We start from the raw sequence: 15,602 nt of genomic DNA on the forward strand, positions 1-15,602 counted from the left end.
GACAGAAAGTGTTCGTACCCCTGTGTAGTGAGTAGTTTTTTCCTTATAATTTAAAAAGCATCAAGATTAGGATAATGAAAGTATAAAATATTATAAATATTATACTAATACATATCTACATAATTTTCTTTGTAAATTGAACGACAAATAAACTGTTTATAAACAAATAACCAAACATAGGAGGGGCAGAAGTGTTCGTGCGTCTACTTTAATGGTCAGTTATGAAGCCTTTCAGAAAAATTACTTGGCGCAATCTCTCCTCATAGCCCTCCATGATTGTGTGACAGTACCCGACTGGTATTTTCTTCCATTCTTCTTCACAGAAGGCTTCCAACTCTTGCAAGGTTTTCGGATGACGCTGATGAACCCTGGTTTTCAATTGGGTTGAGATCGGGTGATTGCGATGGTCACTCCAGAACGCTTTGCATTTTCATGATTCCGTTAACGCGGTGAAGGCTGCCTACACCAGAAGAGCTGAAGGAACCCCATAGCATGATCGAGCCACCTCCGTGTTTAACTGTAGGAACAGTGTAGTTTGAAAGATTTCGTTCCCCCTTCTTATGGGAAATATTGCGAAAATCATTGTGGCCGAAGAGCTCGATTTTAGTCTCGTCTGACCAAAGAATACTCTTCCAATAGGTAAAGGGTTTACCTAGATGCTTTCTTGCATACCTCAATCGTGCTTCTAAATGAACAGGCTTTAAATATGGAGTTCTACGAGGACGGCGTGCTTTGAACCCAGAAGAGCGTAACATGTTCGTAACTGTAGAGGTGCTTACTTCGACCTCAGTTTTCCTTACCAGTTTCTGTATGTCATTACGTGTTAAACAAGGGTTCCTACTAACTTTTCTGAGAACCTTCCTCTTGGTTCTCTCTGGAATTTTGATGGGGCGTCCGGAACGAGGGAGATTAGCAGTTGATCCTGTAAGCTTAAACTTGGCAATTATGCTTTGAACAGTAGATTTTGGCACATTAAGTTGTGTAGCAATACCGAGAAGAGACACACGAGACTTGTATTTTACAATAATTTGGTTTTTTAAATCCCTGGATAGTTGTTTCCTGTTCGCCATGATGACCAAGCAGATAATGACGGAGACGGCGCTAAATTGCCGGAAGTACATTTTTTGCTGGCTAAATTCCAATACTTATGAACCCAGTGTCTAGTTTTGGAATGGTATAATGTAGTTTATTCGTCAAACTAAACAAAATTTTTACGGGAATATCAGTTTTTTTACACGTTCTGAACTGTACGAACACTTTCTGCTCCTCCTATTGTTGGTTATTTGTTTATAAACAGTTTATTTGTCGTTTAATTTACATAAAAATTTATGTGGATGTGTGTTAGTATAATATTTATAATATACTCTACTTTCATTACCCTACTCGTGATACTTTTTAAGTTATAAGGAAAAAACTACTCGCGACGCAGGGGTACAAACGCTTTCTGTCGTAACTGTATATATATGTTTGAAAACGTTACAGTTGAACATGTATATGCTAGAACTGGTTAAATAAATATACATATATTATTTCACAGTTAATTGATTTTAGTGGTGTTTAGTTTAATAATTTTCTAGTAAGGCATTCTTCCTAGCTTTCTCAAAGAGCCGGTAGATGCCCCCTTTATACAATTTACTGATTTAATCTGAATGTCTGTGTGTGTTTTTATTTCTAGCAACGCGATATCTGGCCATTTGCTGTGTCCACCAAGGGGAATCAAACACCTAATTTTAGCATTCTAAATCCGGAGAGCTACCGCTGTCCCAGTGGGAAACGATTTAATCTGAACAGATCTGGTTCAAGATGCTATTTTGAGTAATTTCTTGTACTTTATAATTTTTAGTTCTTGAACTTGTATCAAGCATGAAGTACATTGTACAGATCATGTTCAATTAAGTATTTGTTTTCTTCAAACTGACACATAAATAATTTATTAACAATATTATAATTTTACTATCCTAGATAGACATAACGAAATTCGACACGATTTGCACTTTTTAAAACACTTGTTGTATAAAAGTGAGAATATGCGTGTATGTTTTTTTATAGCAAAGCTACATGGGGCTATCTGCTGAGTCTACCGAGAGGAATCGAACCTTTGATTTTAACGTTGTAAGTCCATAGACTTACCGCTGTACCAGCGGAGGATAATAATGATTATATATATATATATATTATAACTTAAACGCAATATAGGCGAATAAAAGTCAAATTACGCAGAAATGTGATTTGTAACGTAAGTAACAAACGACGAGATTCGACATCACAAATCTAATTTTGTTCTTTATTTTCGCATACTGGCTGTAATACAGATTGTTCGAAGGTTATTGCTCGATCTATCTGGCTAAAAGTATCAGAGATAATTGTTTACGAGTGGTAAAGCTGAGAGCTTGAAACTGTCAACCTCATTTAAGCTGAGAACACGCAATCACGTGCTTAAAGTAACATCAAGATAAACTTTTCCCACGTACATTTGATATGTTATCTATTTTTTTTTCCATCTTCGTGTCTCTTGAAAGTGAGACATATTTCATTAAAACTCCGTGAAGCTGTATTTACCAAAATAAATAAAATATTTAGAAAAAGCTAAATGGAAACACATGACACGTACACTCTGTGGTTTAGTTGATGACACCCTCTTGTTTGTTCAGGGTTTATTGAAAGCAATACATTTCAACGATTTACTATTGCTCTTACAAGCACTAAAACATGTTTATTTTGAAGAGAAAAGTTGAACAGTAGTTCATACTTTTGTTTATAAAATCTGAATTTATTTAGAATGAAGAAAAAATATTTTAAGGCTTAGCAAAGGAAGGTAACGAACAGGAGTAAGAGAAAATTGTCTGTACGTTTGTTTTTGAATTTCGCTCGAAGCTACTCGAGGCTATCTGCGCTAGCCGTTCCTAATTTAGTAGTGTAAGAATAGATGGAAGGGAGCTAGTCATGACCATCCACCGCCAACTCTTGGGCTACTCTTTTACCAACGAATAGTAGGATTGACCGTAACATTATAACGCCCCCACGGGTGAAATGGCGAGCATATTTTGTGTGACGGGGATTCGAACCCGCGATCCTAAGATTACGAGTCGAACGCCTTAACTCACCTGGCCATGTCTGGCCACCGTAGTGACCGTAAACTTTCCTACGAATGTAATCTACTGTTACTTTAGAAGCATTTGATAACTTTCTGTAAATACATTTAACAAAATGAACGTTGAAGAAAATCGAATACTGATGTTTGTCGAAAAAAAATGAGTTTTGGGAATATTTAAGAAGTTTATTTAAGACATAAGAAAACAACAACAGTTACATTTTTAAATGTTTTAACTTTATACGGGTGATAACTAAGTTATTTGATTAGTCTTAGGTAAACATAAATGAACTGAAATACTCAAGTTAACATAGTAGTGGTTAAAAGAAATTAATAATTTATTATTTGATTATTTATATGAGCCAAGAATTCTTCCTTTCTAGACATGAAGGTTTGAAAGAAGTAAAACTGTGTGTATCATAAATTAAAATAAAACACGCGTTCTTCACCATATCTCTAACTTTTAAACTTCTAATTAAGCAAATACCATAATCCTCACAAATGCGCACGTCTTAAAGTCATTGTGCAACGAAAATTACTTGCATGTTCCTAGTTGAGATATTTACAAATAAGTCGGCATGTTGCAAGATTATATTGTTCCACTATGCCTATGCTTTAACCAACAGAACGGGAGCTTCTTAAGTTTGTGTGTTATATTTCATACACTACAGATAATATAACGTAAAATTTAATGCACGAAGTATCACGATAGTAACAAGCTGTAGTTTTTCGTGAATGTTTGTTACGCTTGTTTTCGATATCACGATGTTAACCAGCCTTAGTTTACCGTGACGTTTATGCTAGTTTTGAACAATACAGTGTAAGAGCTTTGACAAGAAACCGTACTGAGTATTTTATTTTTGTTTACACCTCGGTTTTATGGCGAAACAAAATTATCTTTCACCGAAAACCGTCATTGTTATGTTTCATGTTTCAGGCTTGCAAGTCAAAGAAACAACACTAATTGTGTAAACAAACGTCAAGTGCTAAAAGAAATACTACAATAAAAATGATAGCAGCTTCATACTATGAGTAATATTGGCTTATGTAATCAGTTGAAAGTATGATACAAAGTAGTACAGTGTGGCTGACATTATCTGAACTTAAGATCAGATCGTGACTTGTGACAACCTTGCCTAATGTGGTCCTACATGGCTGGTGCCACTTGTTCTCGTCATGAATCCTGATAGAATTACGTAGTAGGGGTCTGTAAGACACTTTCAAAGTCTCCGTGGAAACATTTCTAACAGCAATCCAGATCTATATCAAGATATATCTAATATTCAAATACATCTATTCACGTTTATATAATAATAAAAAGAAAAACACATTTCGGGAGATTTGTTTGACTCGATTGTGAGGTGTGATCTAACGAAGGCGTCGTCATGAAAGATTATTTCTTTGACTGACTGTTCAAGAATATTTGTTAAGCGTCTATTATTATAAATGAATGAGAAGGTTTGTAAAAAAAACACAACAACTATTACTGTTGATTGTTAGTGATCGATAGAGGTTAAAAAGGTAAAATAAACAGATTTGATTGATTCTTTCAACATTAGACAGGATTTGGCGGAATGTGCCGAGCCGAAACGTTATAAAACTGTCACACGACAGCCGAAACCTAGATCTAAATCTGTTGATATCAGATGTAAATATGATTCAATGAGACTTGAAACATATACTGGAGACAATAAATCACCAGAAGAATGTGGAGTGGTCTGATGAGTTAGGTTTAATAATTATCTGTGCTGTTGTTAATCGATCGAGAAGATGACATTAGAAGAACGACTTTGCTTATACCGTTCCGACTGTGCAAGCTACCGAAATTAACATAACTCAGTGACAGGCGGTGAATCGAATAATAGAATGGCTTTATATTTAGTATTTTAAACAGTTTGTTTACTTAATAACTCAGAATAATATGATTGTAGTATCAATGCTACGTATTATTTAAATCATATGAAAATATATGTTCATTGTACTGAATGAAAGGCAACTGAACACAATAAATAATTGTTCATCACTCTAAGAATCCTAATCTTCTGTTTTTCTATTGACAAAAGTTATTGATAATGGTTAGAATTTCGGGAACATTTTTTTTTTCTCGAGCCGATGTTACATTCACGACAGGGGCTGGCATGACTAAGTGGTTAAGGTACTCGACTATTCATCTGAGGGTCTCGGGTAGGAATCTACGTTACAACAATCCCACTAGTTGTTGGGCCCGGCATGGCCAACCATGTTAAGGCGTTCGACTCGTAATCCGAGGGTCGCGGGTTCGAATCTCGCTCGCACCAAACATGCTCGCCCTTTCAGCCGTGAGGGCGTTATAATGTGACGGTCAATCCCACTATTCGTTGGTAAAAGAGTAGCCCAAGAGCTGGCTGTGGGTGGTGATGACGAGGCTGCCTTCCCTCTAGTTTTACGTTGCTAAATTTGGGATGACTAGCGCAGATAGCCCTCGAGTAGCTTTGCGCGAAATTCAAAACAAACAAACAATCACATTCACGATGCTAATTTATGTCACATACTCACGATGCTAACGTACGTCGTACTCACAATAGTAATTTACGTGACACTCGCATTGCTAATTTTTATTCTGACAAACAAGAACTTTTTGAACAAGATTTAGCATCAATAGAGTATCTTGAAGTTTGATTCCTCTTCCAACGTGAAAACAGGAATCTCAATCCGATTGATTTTTTTTTTATTAATACATTACATTTTCTGCTGAGATCTTTAAAATCATTTGCATCTGCAAGTAAATTCAATGATATTGAACAAGCGATGTCTAATATTTTATGACGTCATCTTTATAGTGGACAGTTATCGCGAACTCAGTGACAAAAAGCCAGGAATTACGATATTTAAATATATTTGTTAATACATAATCATTGGCAATGTCATTTCTTGTTGTTTTTTATTTCGCACAAAGCTACTCGAGGGCTATCTGTGCTAGCCGTCCCTAATTTAGCAGTGTAAGACTAGAGGGAGTGCAGCTAGTCATTATCACCCACCGCCGACTCTTGGACTACTCTTTTACCAACGAATAGTAGGACTGATTGTCACATTATAACACTCCATAGCTGAAAGGGCGAATCTGTTTGATGTGACAGGGATTCGAACCAGGGACCCTCGGATTACGAGTCGAACTCCTTAATCACCTTACCATGCCAAGCGCATTAGCAATGTGAAATTTTAAAATGTAAAACGTTTGCAGGAGGTTTAAGTTCAGATGTTTCTTTGACTTGGAGCTGCTATCTGTAATACATTATTATTAATGTGTGTGTGTGTGTTTCCTACAGCAAAGCCACATCGGACTATCCACTGAGTTCACCGAGGAGAATCGAACCTCTCCTTTTAGCATTGTAAATTCATAGATTTACCGCCGTAGCAAGGGGGGACTATTATTAATAATAGCAAGAACATTATTTATTAATCAAATGGTAAGTCACAACATTGTATTGGAAGATTTGTGATTATTAATAACCAACCCAATATTTTAAAATAATGATGAAAAATCTGTCAAATTTTAATTATTTTTTGTAGCAAAATAGCTCGTGTTTGAGAAATATTATACTATTTAAAGCAGTCTACAATTAATTTAACTACAACGGTTTCATATTTAAAATATAATTGTTATGTTTTAAAAGGTTTAGTTATTAATAGTAAATGCTAAAAAAAATGTAGAAATTTGCATTTTCAATCAAGGGAAGGTTGAAAGGGAAAACGTTGGGTTCACGAGGCTTTAACAGTGAGCTTGCCTGTGTTTTGTTATCACACAGATTTGTTATTTATCCATGAAAGATCAAGACAAACTAATGTGTCATACGGCCAAAACAACCTGCTACAGGACACACTGTGTGTTATTAACAAGACTGAGAGTTTAGTGATATTCCGCTTTTGTACAAACAACCTGCTACAGGACACACCGTGTGTTATTAACAAGAGTGAGAGTTTAGCGATATCCCACTTTTGTACAAACAACCTGCTACAGGACACACCGTGTGTTATTAACAAGAGTGAGAGTTTAGTGATATCTCACTTTTGTACAAACAGCCTGCTACAGGACACACCGTGTGTTATTAACAAGACTGAGAGTTTAGTGATATTCCGCTTTTGTACAAACAACCTGCTACAGGACACACCGTGTGTTATTAACAAGAGTGAGAGTTTAGTGATATCTCACTTTTGTACAAACAACCTGCTACAGGACACACCGTGTGTTATTAACAAGACTGAGAGTTTAGTGATATTCCGCTTTTGTACAAACAACCTGCTACAGGACACACCGTGTGTTATTAACAAGAGTGAGAGTTTAGTGATATCTCACTTTTGTACAAACAACCTGCTACAGGACACACCGTGTGTTATTAACAAGAGTGATATCCCACTTTTGTACAAACAACCTGCTGCAGGACACACTGTGTGTTATTAACAAGAGTGATATTCCACTTTTGTACTTTGAAGAATCCATTAAGAAATACATGAGCTATTATAAAATATCCAGTTTTGATTGAATTTTGTTTTATTTTTTTTGGTCGCACTGATAGTATGAAAACTTTATTTGACAGTAAAAAAACATACTTAACTTTTATGGATTTTTCTGTTCAAATATGGTACACTGATATATCTTTACAACATAAAATTAGGTGTCAGATTTTACCTAAACATAAGTCACGTGAAAAAGTCGCTAAAATTTGAACAGAATTTTTGCGTACGCCTACGAAGACAAATCACGTGAGTTATCGGTCTGATGTTTTTACCCTAGCTTCACTTAAGAGTAAAATCGGACCGTTTTTAATTTTTTTTTACCGTTCGCATTTGTCCCTCGCTTGTACAGAGATAAGTCTACGAATTTACAACGCTGACATCAGGCGTTCATTTCCCCTTCGTGGACTCAGCAGATAACTCGATGTAACTGTGCTATAAGGAAACACACACACAGTCGGATGTTACGTATTAAGACTTCAAATAGCCTGAACTAAGTTAATTTCGATTTGGAAATTAATTAAACATCGATATGTATCAAATGTATGATATTTACCAACAAGATTGATACAAACAGTTTTCTATCTTAACACAAATATATTATATATGAAAGCAACAATACAATTTATAACAACGGTTGTTACAAATAATGGTTCATAATGCTTACAAATTAACAAACAATATTGAGTCTCATACCTGGTCTGAAACTGAATATGTAATCGACGGTTCACGATGAGCAAATTAATTCTGAGTTGATACTGTTGCACTTCGTTTAATGGCCAGCTAGCTAGCTCACTGTTCTTGGCTGACCTCACGCCATTCACAACTGACTTTTTTCGGGCGAAAATATATAAATTGCTCGTAGAAATACTAACGCCCGAGGTTAATTGTCTGAAATTAAACAGTTCATAATGTTCGAAATTTATAAACGTTCCTTGTCAAATATCTGTAGTTTCTCAATTGATAAACCTTTATCACAGTTATAAATTCTGAGGTTTATAGTATATGTTAGCTGTAGCAAATCAACAATATTAAATTGTGTCTTTGAGCTTCCATTTATAAAAGTTTGGAGTGAGGTTCTCGAATGTTCAAGTGGCAACAATGTAAAGCATATATATTATTGATTCTTACACTCGAGAATCCTTCACAAATTTTGAAAATAGGCGAGACTCTCGCAACACACATTTAACAAACAAAGTTGTGCATTTCAAAATATATATTTATCTAAGACAAACATCAATATTAAAATATACATCAGTGAATCTGTTACACGAACTAAAGACACTGATTTAGAGCAACAAAACCATAAAGTGAAAGGACGTGCAGATACATTACTATTGGTTAGGTCAAGGAATCTAAATTAGCAGTTTCTACTTCAAGTTTTCAAAAGAATCTCACGGATAGACGGTTATTATTCATTATTCATTGCAACCTTTAAGCACAAATTTGCTAAATTTTATGAAATTATCTTAACTGAAAAACGTTTAGCGTTGCGTGATATTAGTTTAAGTAACTAGCGTAAAAAAAATGATGCTTGACATGGTTGTATCAAGTACATGCAGGTGGTAACAAGAAATTGTTAATATAATTTCCATGGCGTAACTTGTAAAGGAAGTTATTAACACTATTTTATAGATGAAAACTACCATCATATATTTTTAAAAATCTTGTCGGTTCTGGAAAGTATAGATCTTCTGAATAATAGGATTGCTATCCTAAAGCTAATGTTGGTTACTAGCGTATGTCACTTTCTTATTTGCTTTGATTTGTAGGTAGGTAGTGACAAAATGACATGATATCCATTCAAATACAGACAAAATGACATGATATCCATTCAAATACAGACAAAATGACATGATATCCATTCAAATACAAACAAAATGACATGATATCCATTCAAATACAGACAAAATGACATGATATCCATTCAAATACAGACAAAATGGCATGATGTCCATTCAAATACAGACAAAATGACATGATATCCATTCAAATACACCTTAGGTGTGAAAAAGAAAAATGGTGTGACCAAAAAAAGAATCGAACGCGCGATTTAAAGGAGTGAAATCAAAATCAGCGGCCAGTCTGGTAGCTTAGCTTGTGGTCTCGGCGTGTCCAGGTGGATTAAGGCGTAACCTGGGGGTCGCGGGCTCGAATCCCGGTCACGCCAAACATACTCGCCCTTTCAGCCGTGGGGACGTTATAATGTTTCGCGCAATCCCACTATTCCTTGGCAAAAAAATGACCAACAGTTGGCGGTGAGTGGTGGTGACTAGCTGCCTTCCCTCTAGTCTTACACTGCTAGAATAGAGACGGCTAGCGCAGATAGACCTCGTGTAACTTTGCGCAAAATTAAAAAAAGCTACATTTTAAACGTTGATAACAAATATAAAGCAAATGTTCATTCATGAGTTAGCGAGGCTACCTACATTGTTTTGCCCACCATCATGTCTCAAATTGAACAAAAAAAAGCGGCCTGGCTAACTAATGAACGTATATTCGCTATAAAGTTTTATCAGTGCTATAAATGTCTTTATCAGTTTGGTTGCCGATTTTGATTTGAATCCTTTAAGTTGCACACTCAATCTACTCGTGGCCACCCTCCCCCCACCTGAGGTATTTTTGATTAGATCAATATATACTTGTACACAAACTATGACATGTTTTTTTTATTTATGGATCCTCCAAGGACTTATAGTAATCTCTAGCACTAAGTTCATGGCAATAATTTGAAACATTTTTTCTCCCAGTATGACAGATATTTTAAAAATATGTGAATGATTTACAAACGTTTGTAAACTGCAAAAAATTTTAAGCCAAAAAACTACCAAATTGACTATTTCCGTGGTGAAATTGTTTGTTTATTTTTGAATTTTGCGCAAAGCTATATGAGGGCTATCTGCGCTCGCCGTCCCTAATTTTGCAGTTTAAGGCTAGAGGGAGTGCAAATAGTCATCATCACCCACCGCCAGATCTTGGACTACTCTTTTACCAAAGAATAGTTGAATTGACCATCACATCACAACACCACCACGGCTGAAAGGGAGAGCATGTTTGGTGTAACGGGCATTCAAACCCGCGACCCTCAGATTACGATTTCATAGAACTAACCACCTGGCCATGCTGGGCCCCGTAATGAAATTTAGGAGTTTTATTTGATAGACTGTGAAAAGCAAATAGCTAAAGCACTCATCGCCAACTCTAGGGCTCTTTTGTCTGACTGCCAACTCTAGGGCTCTTTTGTCTGACTGCCAACTCTAGGGCTCTTTTGTCTGACTAAATAGTCAGAGTTTAATGTTATTCTTATAGCTCATACTTCTAAATGAGAGAAACACGTTTGTGCCGCATCGTGTCTCGAACCTTGAACCCTCGGATTCACATTTCGTACGCACTAACCACTAGACTAAAAGCTTGTATAATTGATTCTGCTCATTTCCTGTACATAAGATAGCATTACTGATAACGATATTTATGACACTTTCCATATCAGTTTTGCTTTAGAAATATTCTGCCTAATGTTGTTTAAAATAACAGATGAAAAATATTTTCTCCTGTAAATTTTTTAACATTATCAAATTATTTTTGCATTAAACAAAGTATTTATTATTTGCCCCCCCGCTAATGCAGCGGTATGTCTCCGGAGTTACAACGCTAAAATCAGGGGTTCGATTCCCCTCGGTGGGCTGAGCAGATAGCCCGATGTGGCTTTGCTATAAGAAAAACACACACATTTATTATTTTAAAATATGGTATAATTTGAGATAACCTATGTTATTTTTTTAAAAATTGCAGACATTTACAGTTAAGTTAGACATGGCTTTCTCAGCTCAAGGATCCCCCAGAACATTTTTACTGGAACTAAAACACTGAGTACTTTAACAGTATTATGTATTTAGTACGTGTCCCCAGAGAGTCCGCCGCACCAGTTTTGGAAGTGACAAGATAAACGTCCTCCGCTAGTACAACGATAAGTCTACTGATTTACAATGCTAAAATCAGGGGCTCGATTCTCCTCGGTGGATTCAGCAGATAGCCCGATGTGGCCTTGCTATAAGAGAACACATACACACACGCAAGATAAAAATCCGAACTTTTATAAAATATATTTTATTTTTTCAAAACGCTTCACAAATGCTATTTATTTTAAAGTTATTGCATCCATTGACAACAAAAATGATGGCATTGGTTTTGTTTTATTGTGGAGTCAATAGTACAATGACAACTGTTGAGGTAAGTGAAAAAGGAAGATAGGTGTTTAGAAAAAAAATACAAGTGTTTATATATATATGAGAGTATTCTTTCTGTGTTAATAACGTTAAAATATATAATCCTAGCCTTGGTAGCGTCATAACTCAATTACACAAACTGAGTTGTGTTACATTGTTAAAATACTGTCATTCTTGAAGTAACAAAGTAATAATAATTGTAGTTGATTTTTATATTGTTTTCAGCGCAGACAGCCCTCGTGTAGCTTAGCGCGATATTCAAAACACGTATTGTTTTCATTTAACAAAATTCTAAATGGTGTTTGCTTAGAATAATTATATTATCAAATTTACAAATAATGGGAAACTGCTTTTCCAGAATGGTCAATAGAAATCTATGTTTAGTTGAAATTAAAGTGAAGTTTGTTTGGAACATTGATACAAAAACTATTTTCACTACTCTCACTTGCCTTTCTTGTTTCAATTGTGTCTTTTCTGTTGTACTAACGTTTATCACATTTTATCATTTATGTCATATATATACTCACGGCAACCATACATTACCATCTATATCATATGTACTTATTATAAGTATATATTGTAACCTCTAGCACGTATTCCCATCTCTAGTATGTCTTCTCACCTTCGGTATGTATTCTCATCTTTATTATACATTCTCACCTCTACCATATATATTCAATTCTAGCATATATTTTTATATCCAATACATATTTTCATTCTTAATATGCAACAAGCGTTTGCTCAACTAATTCATTTTTATCAAAATGATTTATTTCTATAATGTAGAAAAACAGTTGTTTTGCAAGCTAATCGAAGGCAAACATTGACATTTTATGACTTTAAAAATAGGGCACTGTCCTAAAAAGTGAGAGGCAAAGACAGGCATGCATGCAAGTATGAACGAAACATTGGAAAACATTAACTTCTCTGGTCATTTAGCTTGTGTGTGACGTAATAATAGGTATGGGCAAAAGACTGTTCTGTCGCATTACTTTTAGGATCGTTAAGACTTAAATTATGACTTCATTTATATAAAAGCAGAGTCGATTTTCTAAAAATGTTCCACACAAGAGTACTCAAAGGGCTCTTAATTATTAGATAAATCAAATGACATTTTGTAAAGTAATGTTAACTTTATTTAAGTAACATTTTAATAAGACCACGGAACCTAATATTTTTCAACGGCCATTGAGCGAAATATACATATAACCCAAAATGATTATTGGAAGTTGCATTTGTTACTAAACGGTTCTCAAATATACTTTTAACAGGCTTGGTTTATTGTTGTTGTTACAGATGGAATTAGGGAAAAATAAACTGACAGCTCTTCATAATGTATATAATTTTTGGTCAGGCACTGCTTATTTTATTATTTATTTATACCAATTCCACATGGCTGTTGAATAGTTAGAATGGTGTAAGTAAAGGTAAAACAACAGCTATCTAGAAGGAAATTTACCATTCCTCACTTTGATTATAGAAAGTTGTGAATCCTTGTCAGTCATAAGTTACATCCTTTTGGTTTTCGAGCCTCAAAGGGTTGGCCACATCTCAACAAAACTACTGAGCTTTAAAGTTAACGTGACTTCCCTCCTTTCATTTTTAAATTGTTTCATTATTTGAATTTAAAAATCAGTTGAAACGCGAAATCATTCTGCTAAAATTTTGAAAGTAATTTGTATATATTGCAATCAAATTATGAAAATGTAACACGAGGTTTTGACAATGACATCAGAAGGACTTCCGTCTTTGGAATCAAAACAACATGGAATGATTTAATTGTTTCTTACAAATCGAATAAATCGCATGTTCGTCAACTTGGTCTTTCATATCTTAATTGTATTACCTGAAGGTCGTTCTTGGGTTTGTCTTTCATTATCCTATTAAAAAAAACACAAGAATTTTCAGTTGCAAGGCATCAAACATAAAATAACCTATATAAAGAAAAGTAAAACACGCACTGACCCGAGAAATTAATTACGTTTTGACATTGAAAAGTTTGATTTTAGTGACTTACCTATTTATTTTATGGTTGACGAAGTAGGAGACAGAAACTTGCAGTGCAGGGAATAGATCATACTAGGTCGGTTTGATTTAGTTAATTTGGTAGAAATTATCATTATTAAAACATTGTTAGAATTTCATTGTTTAAAATAATTTATTAACTTTTAGTGGGTGATATTTTCCTTTCTTTCTGTGGTTAAGAAGTATAATAATATTTGGAAGTTTAAAATGTTTTGACGGAGGCTATATATATACATGTATAAAAGATATATACAATAGATCTCGAACTCCCTTTGAAAAACATGTTTTTTATAAGTCCATAAGTTATCTAGGCCCTGCATGGCCAGGTGGGTTAAGGCGTTCGACTTGTAATCTGAGGGTCGAAGGTTCGAATCCCCGTCTCATCAAATATGCTTGCCCTTTCAGCCGTGGGGGCGTTATAATGTGACGGTCAATCCTACTATTCGTTGGTTGGAAGAGTAGCCCAAGAGTTGGCGGTGGGTGGTGATGACTAGCCACGTTCCCTCTAGTCTTACACTGCTAAATTAGGGACGGCTAGAACAGATAGCTCTTGTGTAGCTTTGCGCGTAAACAAACAAAAACAAATCATAATTTACCATTATCGCCATCTATGAAACCGTTTTTTTTTCTGATATATATATGTTCCTTTTTCATCATGACTAGGCTTAGTGAAGCGGAACTTCATAACCTGTAAATTGAAAACCTTCGAATCTTACGAGTCAACAGAAAATCATGTTATACAAACATTTGTTTTAGGCACTATCACGATGAAGAAAACAAAGAGATGTTGTTAGACTATTATCTACGTCAAGTGTACTACTAATGGCGGCTTTTCTTTAGATAGAGTGACGTATAGCCACCGTTGTTATTAACTCTTTGAGTGGGAGCATTCTAAAGTTTTGATTATATATAATACATTATGTGCAAATACGTTTTGATGTATGTGAGTTGCTTTATCTTATTTCGTGAAAAAAAAACACAGATCTGTTGCTAGGCAACCAAATATTTTACAACTCCATCATGAAAAGGGGTTTTAAGAGCGTGCACTATTATAGCTATTTAACTTGTTTTAAAGCAGAAATTACCTTCCTTACGAAATATAACACAGTAATGAAATAGCCCACGATTCTTAAAAGCATCACGATTTTTTAAACGGTTCAACACTGGACATAACTTAGACTATGAAGCCCCTAAGGCCGGGCGAAACGGAAGTTTTTTAAGAGGCGGCTTTTGTTTCAAGACCGTTTACTCCCCGCCCTAACATATTCTTTCTCTTCTTTCGCGTCTCTATCTATTTTAGTTTAAAAATAAGGCACGAGCTCACGAAGAACAGTTTACTCTAATGATCGTATATTTATTTTGAAAGTACAAAGTTTACACGCTAATTATACGTAGACGTTTATCTGGCCCACCAACAGCAGCTAGAAAACTAAGATGAGCATCGCGAAATATTCTTTCATTACGTGTGTTGTGCAACTGAATATTTTGCCATAGAGAGTTTTTTTCCCAATTTGCTGTGCAACATTTCACTATTCAACGCATTGATCAGCAAACTTAAAATTCAGAATTGTCTTAAAGCATTAATTAATGACGCAAATTTAATTACTTTTTTACAAGATGCTTGGAATTAGATTTGAAATTTGAAATCACGTAATTTTTTAGACAAAGTGCTTAGTTTAGAACCATAGTCTAAATTAAATTTCACTGGAATTTGTTAACGTTACAGTGGTTCCTTAGTCTTACATGTGATCATTAGTCTTGAATATTAA

General features: G+C 35.0%; 1 long non-coding RNA gene across 2 annotated transcripts in view; it reads right to left on the bottom strand.

Annotated features, from left to right (window-relative positions):
- The window catches only part of LOC143249770 (uncharacterized), a 43,599-nt gene that overhangs the window by 15,673 nt on the left and 12,324 nt on the right, over positions 1 to 15,602 (bottom strand). The window contains exon 3 of one of the 2 annotated variants that reach the window (XR_013027936.1): positions 13,166 to 13,688. The exons of the other annotated variant lie outside the window; for it this stretch is intronic. This is a non-coding gene — a long non-coding RNA (uncharacterized LOC143249770). Of the gene's footprint in view, positions 1 to 13,165; positions 13,689 to 15,602 lie in introns of those variants that run through there. 2 annotated transcript variants of the gene reach the window in all.

The sequence above is a fragment of the Tachypleus tridentatus genome, chromosome 4 (assembly GCF_004210375.1).
Source record: "Tachypleus tridentatus isolate NWPU-2018 chromosome 4, ASM421037v1, whole genome shotgun sequence".
Classification (NCBI taxonomy): domain Eukaryota; kingdom Metazoa; phylum Arthropoda; class Merostomata; order Xiphosura; family Limulidae; genus Tachypleus; species Tachypleus tridentatus.